This window comes from Vespula vulgaris, chromosome 10 (assembly GCF_905475345.1).
Source record: "Vespula vulgaris chromosome 10, iyVesVulg1.1, whole genome shotgun sequence".
In the NCBI taxonomy this organism is placed as follows: Eukaryota; Metazoa; Arthropoda; class Insecta; order Hymenoptera; family Vespidae; genus Vespula; species Vespula vulgaris.
The window spans coordinates 2,440,044-2,452,500 of NC_066595.1; the positions used below are offsets into that span (position 1 = coordinate 2,440,044).

At 33.4% G+C, this 12,457-nt stretch overlaps 2 protein-coding genes across 2 annotated transcripts in view; both read left to right on the forward strand.

Moving 5' to 3' along the window:
• The window catches only part of LOC127066608 (nuclear receptor subfamily 2 group E member 1), a 74,962-nt gene that overhangs the window by 18,031 nt on the left and 44,474 nt on the right, over nt 1-12,457 (forward strand). The gene's annotated exons all lie outside the window — the stretch shown is intronic.
• The window catches only part of LOC127066607 (uncharacterized), a 35,237-nt gene that overhangs the window by 5,417 nt on the left and 17,363 nt on the right, over nt 1-12,457 (forward strand). The gene's annotated exons all lie outside the window — the stretch shown is intronic.

The following is a 12,457-nucleotide window of genomic DNA, read 5'->3' on the forward strand; positions in this document are numbered from 1 at the left end:
GTATGCGCAGCCACTTTGCACATAACCCTTACGTTGATTTTTTTTCTTGTAACGCCGATCTATCCGAGAATCCAGCAATGAAAATTCCCTGTCTGTTAGACCGTTGTCTATTAGAAGGGAAAAAGAAAAAAAGAAAAAAAGAAAACATTGGATGTAAAAGAAAAAAAAAGGAAGTAAAATGGACGGTTGTTTTTTTTTTATATTCTTTCTTCCTTTTTTTCTTTTTATTTATCATTTTTATTATTATTATTATTTTTTTTTTTTTATGAATACGTACAAGCGTATTTAAATGATGTAGGAAGGAATAGTCTGACAGAAACTCTTTCTACGTTACAGCTGTTAAATAATAGAGAAAGAGAAAGAGAGATAGGTAATGACGTCGAACGTTGTTTTCTTCGATTCGTTCGATCGTTAAATAAAGTATCAGAATGGATAGAAAATAGTAGAAAAATAATAGAGAATAAGATAAAATAACGTAGATTTTAATCTCTACGTTTGCCTGTTAAATGGAAAGAGGAGTCGAATAGTGGCTTGCGTGAGTGCATGCATGCATGTCCTTTGGGTCTCTGTGTGCTTTGTGTAAAAGAGACAGAGAGAGAGAGAGAGAGAGAGAGAGAGAGAGAGAAAGATAGGGATAGAAAGAAAAGAAGAAAAATAACGACTGTATACTTACTATAACGACGGAGTATACTTATCGGTGGATTATTTTCGTTCGAAGGGGATGATAAGGAAGCATACCAATAGGACTTGAAGAAAGTAATCTTCGACTTGGTCAAACTCCTTCGATGATCCTTCGTTAAATATAATAAAAGAGAGATAGATGCGAATTATCAGAATGTTGGTTTGGGTCCTGACGATGGTATTTCAATGATAAGGAAGCAAACGCGTTCGCTTTATGAATCTCTTAGCGGATGATGCTGTGGAATGCGAAGATAGGTCTCTAGGTTCGGAATACCGTTAAACACGGGCACGAGGACGCGCGGAATTCACGTTGCATTGTGAACCGAGGCTACGAAACTCGGGTTTAGAGCGTTACTAACGTAACGGTAAATCGTGTAACAGATTAAAGGCCGATCTCCGTATATACTTGGGTTGAAACACGCGAGATCCTATTAGATCGTACACGGCTTTATCTACGTTGAGCCTGGATAAACTAAAGTTTCAGAATATTATTCATGGCGCGAGATATACGTGGGTTCTTTTTTTTTGTTTCCTTTTTGTTTTGTCTTCAATCTCCTTTTTCTTTCGTCGAATCATTGCTTTTCCCTTTTCTTTTTCTATTTTTATTTTTTTTATTTTTCTATTTCATCTGACCCGTTAACCCTTACGGCCGGAAGAATGTTACACCATTTTGTGTTTGCCGTCCAACTTTCTTCTGTACGAAGGAAATCATTTTCCTTTTTTCTTTTTTTTTTTTTGTCTTCTTCGATGAAATTTTAATCATTCCGATCAATCGTATCTCATTGTTCTAATCGAAAATATCATAAAAACGAAGGTAACTGCGATCAGCAGCGTTTTATCGATCGATCGGGGGTGACAAGGTGAATCGAAGGTTAAACAAATCGACGATCTTTTTAGATCTTCTTCGACGATCGATTGGTTTATTTATTTCTTCTTTTCTTTCTGTTTTTTTTCTTTTTTTTTTTTTTTCAAACAATGAGATCAATTGGATTAATGAACGAATCAATTCGAATAAAATGGCATCAATCGCCGTGGAGCCCCATTTGTAATTTCCGGTCCTAAAACGAGTAACTTCCGCTGACAATGCGTTTGATCTCGTTCGTATATTCTATTGGTCCACACTGTGCGCATCCTCTCGTTAAATCTTCATCGAGATAGATCGATGCGATGATACGGCTCTTCCGTTCGAAGGTTTCACCTCGAGGTCCTTTCGAAGATCGCATATCGGGGTTCGAAACGAAGGTCTTCTTGGTTCGTAAGCGTGAATCTTATCGATCGATCGATCTTCACACTGATTTACGATTATTTATTAAAAAGGAGGCTTTCGTTTTCTTACGAAAATTCACATTACCAGAGAGAAATACCCGAAGACGTTTCAGTGGAATATTTAATACGATTAATATTGCTAATAATTATTAAAGATGACTTAAATAATAAAAAAAAAGTAATACGTAATAAAAACTTATTAGATGATTATTTAATGAACCGATTCGATTCCTTTAATCAACAGTAAAAAATAAAACGATCTATAGGATTTAATAGAATATTTATTACGATCGGTAATGTGAATAATAGTGAAAAAAAAAAAAAGAAGGAAATGTTCATCAATACTTTTCTATCGAAACTTAAAATTCTCTAAAGAAAAAAAAAAAAGAAAAAAAAAAAAAGAAAGATATGCTACTTGGACTAGCTTCATTCAATTGCTTAATCACTGACCGATTTCATTGATTTCCATTAATCCAAATAATTCATATTCTATCGATTTTTTCTCTTACATACATAAACAAAAAAAAAAAAAATTAAGAAAAGAGTAAAAACGTCTTACTCGATCCTTTCGTATTAGAATTCAGGCGTCGCGAACAACGTAAAAGTGCACATGAAAAAGAAAAAAAAAAGAAAAGAAAAAAAAATAACAAAAAGAAAAAGTAAAAAAGAAAAAAAAATAAGAAGAAAAAAGAACAAAAGGAAAGGAAAAAGAAAGGTATACGAATTAACGTCGTCGACTTGCTTCTGCGTGAAATAAATTATTTACAAAAATCGTCGTCGCTCGTTCGCTCGCTTTCACCATAATGGAGAAGGAGAGGGAGAAAAGGTATGGGGTGGAAGAAGAGAAGAGAAAAAAAGTGAAAGAGAAGAAGAAGAAGACGAAGACGAAGACGAAGAAGAAGAAGAAGAAGAAGAAGAAAAAGAATCGAGAAAACAATACTTTTACGCACGCGTATCCTCCTCCTCCACTTCTTCTTCCTCCTTCTCCTCCTCCTCTTCAGCCTGAATGCCAACGCGGAGGGCGCCAGATATTTTTAAACCAGAACGATAACAACGACCGACTGGATTCCAAGCGAGCAAACGTCGTCTGGTAAACGAATCACCTTGCGAAATTCACTGGTCGGTCTCCTTCTCGAGTCGTCACATCGAGAAGAAAAAGAAGAAGAAGAGGAGGAGGAGGAGGAGGAGAAAGAGAAGATGGAGGCGGTGAAGAAGGAGAAGAAAATTAAAAGAAATTATTTTTCAACCCCCTACGTTAGGTTTTACGTGAGACTTTACGTTATGATTTTAATTCTCCTATCCTGTCATTAATCAACCGAACGGCCATTTTAGTCTTTACGACATTCGGAATATAATTAATAAGCGGTAAATCGTTCTGAAGTACGTAGTGTTACGTACACACTAAACGAAAGAATACGAATCAACAAAGGATACTCCTTTGAAAATTTTCTATTGATCCAGTCGGATCGTTAAAACATCTAGAGATGAAATTGATAACGAAACGAATTTCTTTCTTTTTTTTTTTTTCTTTTTCCAATGAAAATTGATATCAAGAAATCGTATGGAAGATGTAAGAATTATCAATATCGATCGATGTTCAACGTGTTTGAAGAATTTTTTTTTTCACATTTTAATCTTGAAAATAGATCATGTTCTGTAGAGATTTCTTTCTTTCTTTTCTTTTTTCTTCTTTTTTTTAAAGAAACCAATTTTTTTTTAGTTAACAGACGAAGTGAAATGTCTCGGTAGGTTAGAAAGGTGAGGGGAGGAAGACCGAAGAAACGTGCCTTTCACGAGTCACGACGGAAAGTTGTAAAATCGTTCTCAACGTAGGTATACACAGCGAAAAAGGGATATATCTTCTCCACGTGGGAGACGCGTTACGCTGCGAGCTATTAATAGGACTGAGCTTATCTCGGTATGATTCTATGTATAGTACGGTAGTGTGTGCGTTAGGGTGGGTGTAGTTTCGCGAGGGTTGACCCTCCACCCCACTCAACCTCCCTCCAAACCTGGGAAGAGATTATTTGTACCGGTTTTCTGGAATGGTTGACCATTCGCTGTTACCAATATACAACCAGTTTTCTTAGTGTCTAGAATATACATGTAGGTACGTACAAGTATGAAGTGGTTGAGCAAGCAACACATTCATCCTTTCAACACCCCATAATCTTTCTTCGCGTCGATCATTTTTATTCGACTTGACGTCAATTTCATTAACGATCTTCGTTCCTCTTAAACATTCTTAATAGTGTCGTTAACAATGTTTTTTATGTTCAATTTTCTTTTTTAAAAATAATTGATCGATCTGTGCTGTCTTGTCGAAAGACATTGGACGATTTTTTTTTATAGATCATATATTTCTTCTTCTTCTTCTTTTTTTTTTTTTTTAAATTAATTACACGGATAATTACGTTCACTTTATTACGTGGCTTGAAAAATTCGTACGTCGTTTACAAGTCGGAAAGAAACGACGAGCCTGTTCAATGAACTCGAAAAGGAATTTCCAGTCGTCGTCCTTATTTTTTATTCCATCCCTCCCACTCTCTACCCCTAACTCTACCTACCCCATACCCCTCTTCCATCCACGTCCACGTCTACGTTCGTTTCACCTCCTATATTCGATCCGTGTCTGATGTGCATGGCCCCGAAGCGATTTCTGGAATTTCGAAAGGATCTCTTTTTAGCATCCTTATCTCGGATCCACAAGCGATTCCTTGCGTCATATATTTGGGCCGTTGACGCGACGGGTGGAAGACCTCGGCAAGGACGAGAATAATAGGTCCGGGACTTGGTCCACGTAGATAGAGAGTCACGTTTCACATCATTCACCTTTATCTACTTGTTATTCTTCCTTCGATAGAACTTCAGTTAGTATTTACTTATTGATATTTCTACCATCTCTTTTACTGATCGTTGGTATATTATCGAAAGCTTACAGGAGTGTTCGTTATTTATCTGTGTTCGTACGTAATATATATGTACGTAGATGGATTCATAAAATGCATACATATGCATTCGTTCGAAAATGAATTGAAATGTTTATCGATCGATATACATAATGACGTTATTACTGAAAGATATTGGTTAATGAAACGATGTCTGGCTCGTTAATCTCGATTAATATGTGTCTGGTTCGGTTTGATAGAAAAGAGAGAAATGTAGGAGGCATGTGGAATGATATAATGTGGAAATATTTTTTTATGAAATAATAATCAAATGGATAATGCTGCTTGAAATTTTCTATCGAGCAAATGTGAATATATTTTTTCTTCTTCTTCTTCTTCTTCCTCTTCCTCTACTACTGCCATTTATATTTTTTTTTTTTTTGTACTTTTCTCTATTCCTTAAACTCCTCTCCTTCCTCCTTTCGAAGGAATTTAAATCGCGCTTTATTACTCCCACGCGTCGCATTTTTTTTTTTTTTGTTTGCTCTTCCCGTCTTGATCTTCGTTCGCGCCGTGTAAATATTTATCTAAAATTTTTATCGGTAAAGGAAAGGAGGAAAAAAAAGAGGGAAGAAAACAAAAAAGTAACAACGAAGATCCTGTCTAGAATGTCAAAAATCGTCAAATTTATTTTCTCTTTTCTTCTTTTTTCTTTCTTTCTTTCTTTCTTTTTTTTTTTTTTTTTTATACAACGTAGATAGACAATTTTTAATAGACCTACGCAGTTTATAACAGGTTAAGGGAAAATTATTGAAGACCGATCTCATCTCCAAGGTGAGCCTGAAACAAGGATCACGAGAAAAAGGAAAGGAAAGGAGGTGTAGCGATTTCTTGTCTTTAAAACCGGACGGATAATCTCTGGTTGGTGTCTTACGAGCAATTAAGGACTCTTTATGAGCGCACAATACATGACACATTTCCTTAATTCCTTTCTATCTTACTTTCTATCATCCTCTCTCTATCTTTCTTTCTATCTTTATTTTAACATTTTATACATCGACGAATCTTCCTTGTGAATCATCAGAAATCCACACTCAAAGAATTCTCAAGAAGAACATCGCAAAATCCGGATTTAACTTATCGTTAAAACGCCTATCTATCTAACTTGTATGAAAAATTATTTCAACGATATATTAACTTTTCTTTCTTTTTTCTTTTTTCCCGTTTTTTTTTTTTTTTATCCTTTTGATTAATTATACGACTATAATGGAATAAGTTTCAATTGGCCTCAATATTTTATAAATGAAAATACGAAGGAAATATTTTTATACACACACATAATAACGTATTTGCAAATATATATTTTTTACAGTCTCGCTCTTTCTTTTTTTTTTATATATATATATATATTTTTTATCAATTAAAATAACAAAAAAGATTTATTCCGATCGTTGCATTTTTTGAAACAAGATCTCTCGTTATTATAGATCTTCGACGTATATTATAGATCTTCATAAAAATAATAGAACAATAACAAATACTACAAATATTTTCGTTGATAGAAACGTTCTCTTTTCTTTCTTTCTTTCTTTTAATTAATCGTACAGAATATTAATTGAAAAAAAAAAAATTTGAATTGGACAGTTAGCAGCACATAAGGAGAGTTAACTAGTTAGAGGGTGGGGATCTTTCATAGAGTGGAAGTGGATAACGGTTATCGAGGGTGGGAGAGAAATCATAGTCATCGTTGAGAAAGAGTGAGAAAGAGTGAGAAAGAGTGAGAAAGAGTGAGAAAGAGGGACCAGCCGAGTTATATGGGGCCACCCGGTACGAACGGCATTGAACGACCTTCACGAATCGGGGTCCCTGTCCCGAGCACACGGCAACACGCGGAAAGAGGTTTTTGTTACCCTTCCACTGACCACCTATACATATTCTTGCAGTATATGTATCCACCACGAGTAGTCTGGATCGTGAAACGTATACATATCACCTAGTTGCATGACATTACCTAGTTGCAAGAATCATTTTTTTTCTTCTTCTTTTCTTTTCTTTTCTTTTTTTTCTTGTCTCATACCTAATCTTCTGACCTAGAAAACTTTCACGTTCTATTGTTGAATCGTTCATTAAAATATACTGCACATATATTTTTTTTCATTTTTCTTTTTTATTTATTTATTTATTTACTTATTCATTCATTCCTTTGCTCCTTTCTTTTTTTTTGCAAAAAGATCGTTTTTTCTAAGGGATTTTGCAATTTTTCTGTTCTTCCGAACTTTCACGGTCTATTGTTAAATCGTTTGTTGAAATATTCAAATTTCTCTTTTTTTTTTCTTGTCGTTACATTTTTCTTATCGTATTCGGCAGTGAATTTAGAATGAAAAAAAGAAAGAAAATATTTTTTTAGTATATTTTTTCCTTTTTTTTTGTTTTTAAGAGAAAGAGAGAGAAAGAGGAAGACAGAAAGAGAGAAAAAAATTTAATTAAACTGGTTGTGAGGTTTGTTGTGAGAGGACAAAGGATCCGAACGACAAGTATACTTGATTTCTATAAGTAAATATAAGTGTAAGAGAAATACGAAAAATAAAATGGCGGTAAAAGAATAAGAGGATACGAAGAAAATGGCGGTCAGAAGCGATAAGAAGTCGGCTTTCTTAAAAGGGGATCTACGAAACTGTGCGTATAAGTATTTGCGTATATCTTGTACGTGGTGTCGAAGAACGCAGCTGGACGAAACGGAAAGTAAGTTTAACGTGTTGCTAATTAACGACGAATTAAATCCAAATTTTCATCGTTTTACTTTGCAATGATTAGACTATGCGACTATGCGTATCTCTCTTTCCTTTTTTATAAATTAAATTGTATTTATCCATCTTATTACTTTGCATTAACGATTATTTGTCTGGTGAACATTTTCGATTATCGGTGTAATTATCGAAAAATAATAATAATAATAATAATAAATAATAAAATTTTCTTCCCCCATAGAAAGAAATATTTCTCGAATAATAAAATATACATCGAGTCTTTAGAAAACGATCCTGTTTTCTTCGTAATTTTGTTTATTATTAATTATTTCGAAATAATAAAAAAAGAATATATTATATGTATAATTTGTAATAATAATTATTCGCTTACGATATAAAGTGAAAATATAATATAAAGTGGGCGTTTATGTGTGTGTGTGTATTGGTTTGTACATATATAATATTCTCACATTCATATTAATATAATAATTACATTACACGCATACATATCATCTCGGCAATGTTTTTTAAATACTCTTCCGCTCGCTCTCAATAAAACGGAAAGAAAAATAAAAAGAAAGAGAGAGAGAGAGAGAGAGAGAAACGATGACCTTGCGATTTTCCTTATTACATATTTTCAGACATGACTTATATCCTTTTCGTCACACTCCATTCGACTTTTTTCACTACTATCGTATGCGTCAGCTGCATAAATGTATAAAAGGATAACATAAAAATAAAAAACAAAAAAAAAACTGGATTAAATACAAGAAAAAAAATACAAGACAGAGAGAGAGGGAGGGGGGTGGGGTGGGAGAGAGAAAGAAGAAAAAAAAAGATGCGTTGACTCGTGTTACAATTGCATTAAAAATCACCGAGCCACATCCTGAAACTCTACTACCTTGGCGGCTTTAACAAGTTCGCCGTCGTAAGTCATAAATTTAACTCTCGATCGTTTTTATATTTCACCACTTTCCGTCTTCGTACTTTATACAAGCACGAGAGGTGGTATCGTTTATCTTCTGTTGGCTTATCAATCGAACGACAGCGTTCTTTATGCAGCTTCGGGTAATTACGATTATGGACGACTATGGACTTTTGCACGCGTACGAGTTTCCTTTGATCGTGAAGTTGAACACAAAAGTGAATAAAGGAATAAAAGGATTAAATGGAGAGATATACGTATAAGGATGAAGAGAGAGAGAGACAGAGAGAGAGAGAGGAAATCAAGATTAAAAATACTATAATATTTCTCCCACTGTGTACGACAATAAAGTGTGTCCTGTAATTAATTGATGAGTTTTCTTTTTTCTCTCTCTTTCTCTCTCTTTTTTGAATAAGAAATATTGAGAGAAGAAAGGAGAAAGAAAATGTTTAATATCTTTTTGTATGTATGTGTAATTTTTTTTTTCTTTTTTTGCAAAATAATAATGTATGATAATAAAATTAATTTATTCATTTTCTTCTTCTCTCTCTGTCTCTCTTTCTCTCTTGTTTTTTTTTTCTGGACTTTTATATTTCAATTTTCTCTTCTTTCTCTTCTTCTTCTTCTTCTTCTTCTTCTTCTTCTTCTTCTTGTTCTTTCATTTTTTTTTCAAACAGGAAGTGACGCGAACAAAAAAGAAAAGACACAAGAAAGAAAGAAAGAAAAAATAAATGTTTAACTTTTACTCTTTCTCAGGATAAATTTAACGACCGCTTACCTATCAAATGAAAGATTTTAATTACTCGTAAACTCGCGATAATGGCTTTTTAATCGCGATGAGCATGTGTATCGTACGTATATCATATGAATATTTCTTATTACCCAATCTTATCTTAAAAATTGCGAAAACGAAATGGGGGCACGCTTTCTCGTAGAATTTTCTTATTAATTAATATTTTAATATTTAGAATATTTGGTACGTTCGTATATTTTACACAAATGTCTATTATTATTATTATTTTTTTTTTTCTTTTTATTATATTTAACAATTTCCAATTTTTTCTCCTCTAGTTGGAAACTAATTATAAAAAAAATAAATAAGTAAATGAATCAACGATATAAAAAGATTAAACAAATAATAACAATAATAATAATAATAACAATTTTGTTTTTATACAATGAAATATTTTCTGAAAAAAAAAATATATATATATATTCAAAGATATATGCGTACTTTCTCTCTCTCTCTCTCTCTTTCTTTCTTTGAGTAATGTTACTTTTTTTTTATTTTACTTTTCATCGAAGTTTAAGCATACATACATACATATATACATACATGAAAAACACGAGGAACGCGTCACGAGAAGAGAATAAAAATTGTTGAGTAGTGATCGTTAAAGTCGCACTCATATTTCTATTGATTTACGACCGCGCCCGACAGAAAAGCTCACGATTATATCCGTTATACTTAAGTTATAATCCTATTCTATTGTCCTCAGCTTCCAAGTCGGTGGTAAGGATTCAGAAGTAAGAAAAAAAAATATTTTTGGAACTTACTTACGTTTTTGCATTTAAAAGAAACAAACGCGTAGACAACGCACAATTTGCTTTCTTTTATTATATATTCATTGCGATCCAAAGTCGATCAATTTTTCTTTATTCTTTTTTATTTTTCCTTCCTTTTCTTCTTCTTTCTTTTTGTTTGATTAGCCAAAAAGAGTTTCGTGAAAAAAGAAAAATAAAAAGGAAAGAAAAGAGAAGAGAAATCGTTCGATCTAAAATAAACAACTTTGATCGATCCAATCGGACAGCATAAAAATTCGTGGCCGAAAAACGATCGACCTTCACCGATTCGTTAATTCGTAATCGGTAATAAGATTTTGACGCTTCTCTCCCGATTAGATTTGAAAATTAGTCACGTGTTCGATCTGTGTCTGTCGCATTCTCGTTAGTTTTACTATCGAAGCGAGACAAAATTAATTATATTCGCTTCCGTTCGAGAGAGAAAAACGAGTTCTCTTCGCGATCAAAAAAAAAAAAAAAAAAGAAAAAGAAAAAAGAAGAGAGAGAGAGAGAGAGAGAGAAAGAAAAAAAAACATAATGGATGTTGTACGTCGTGATATTAACGAGATAGATAGAGAAAGAGAGAGAGAGAGAGAGAGAGCTTTATCGGAGTAATCAGAACGCACGTATCGTCCTTTATTATTGACTCGATTAATTTCGTAAAAAAGAAGAAGGAGATAAACGTTTCTTTTCCTTCTTCTTTCTTTTTGCTTTCTTTCTTTTCTTTTCCTCCCTTTTTCTTTTCTTTTTCCTCAAAGAAATCGACCTCCTTCTTTTGTCTCTTATCGTTCACGTATGATCATCGAATTATTCTTCGACGTTATACTCGATCGAATACGATCAACTATAACGGTATTTCTTAATCCTTATCTTCGATTTTACGATCCACTTTCATTACCGCCACGTATTTCAATATTCGTTCATATACATACGAATGCAATATATATATATATATATACATACATACATACACACACACACACACATATCATGTACATAGACATATGTATATATGTAATATGTATGTATCGAATTATCGATGGACCACGGTACGTGATTTGTTTCATTCTACCGAAGCACAGGCAGCAGCAAGAGCAAAAGCAAGCCCACGGTCGGTCGCAATAACGGCGGTGCACAGAGTATTGTGCAAGTGTGCGTACTATGTAGGAGTACCATGGTCGGCCGATATGCCTTTCACATAACTGTGAGTAAATGCCAGGCCGCAACAGCGGTGCTCTCCGTGCTCCACCTCTCACAGATGAGAAGAGACCTATCCCAGCGAGCAATATACATACATATGTATGTATAAATAATAATCGCTCGTTGCGACTAGAGTACACCATCGTACGTGTGAAACTTTGTTACACGAATTCTCCTTGCGAATATCGAAACCTATACGAAATCGATACGATAAATAATAATACGTATCTACGTAGCTACTTATCGGTTCTATTTTCTTTTTGTCCTTTTAGATCTTTTTTATCTTTTATTTTTTATTTCTGTATTTTTTTGTATATTTTTTTTTCTATTTTTGTTATTCGTTCCTCGGATGGGATTGTTATCAAGGGAAAGAAAAGAAAGTGATAATTATGATAATAGGATCATCGAGCGATCGTCTAAGGAAATTTTGACGATTGCTATTTTTCTACTTTTTTTTTTTTTTTTTTTTTCTTAAAATCGAAAAAAAATACAACTCGTGCGAATCGCGCAGGATGATCTTGTTTTAACGATTGATTGGATCGGTTGTTTTTCTTCTCTTCTTTTTTTCTTTTTTTTTCCTTGGAAAGATTAACGAAAGAAAGCTTGATCGATGAACAAGTTATAGAGGCTACATAATACGACGAATTGTTTCGTTTCTTCGTAATTTTTTTTTCTTTTCTTTTTTTTTTTTTTTTTTATTTTAGATACGATAAGAATCTCTGATGACTTCGTTGAAACTAATGCGAGTTAGTCAAGGAATTACGTGAGAATCGTCGAGGTCTCCGCGCGTGACGCTTTTCACTTTTCACTTTTTTTTGCGAATCTTTTTTGCCGATCGAAACGATTGTTATTCCAAAAGGAGACGATCTATCGATTACGAAAGAGACCTGCGATGTGAATCCTTGTTGCTATCGTCTTATCACGTTCGTTCTTGAGAATAATAATAACATTATTCGTGACGTTATGTAAGGTAATGCCGAAGAAAGTCGTTTCTTTTCTTTCACTTAATCGTATCTACGTGGATTACATTGTTAATAAAGCGATGAGAATAGTAAAGTGAATCTCGTACGTTTGTTCGACGAACTTTAATAAGACGAACTTGAAAATATAATTTGACATGGATATTTTTTTTCTTTTTTTTTTTTTTAATAAATACGTTCGAATCGTTCTTTTTAATTTTCACCTAA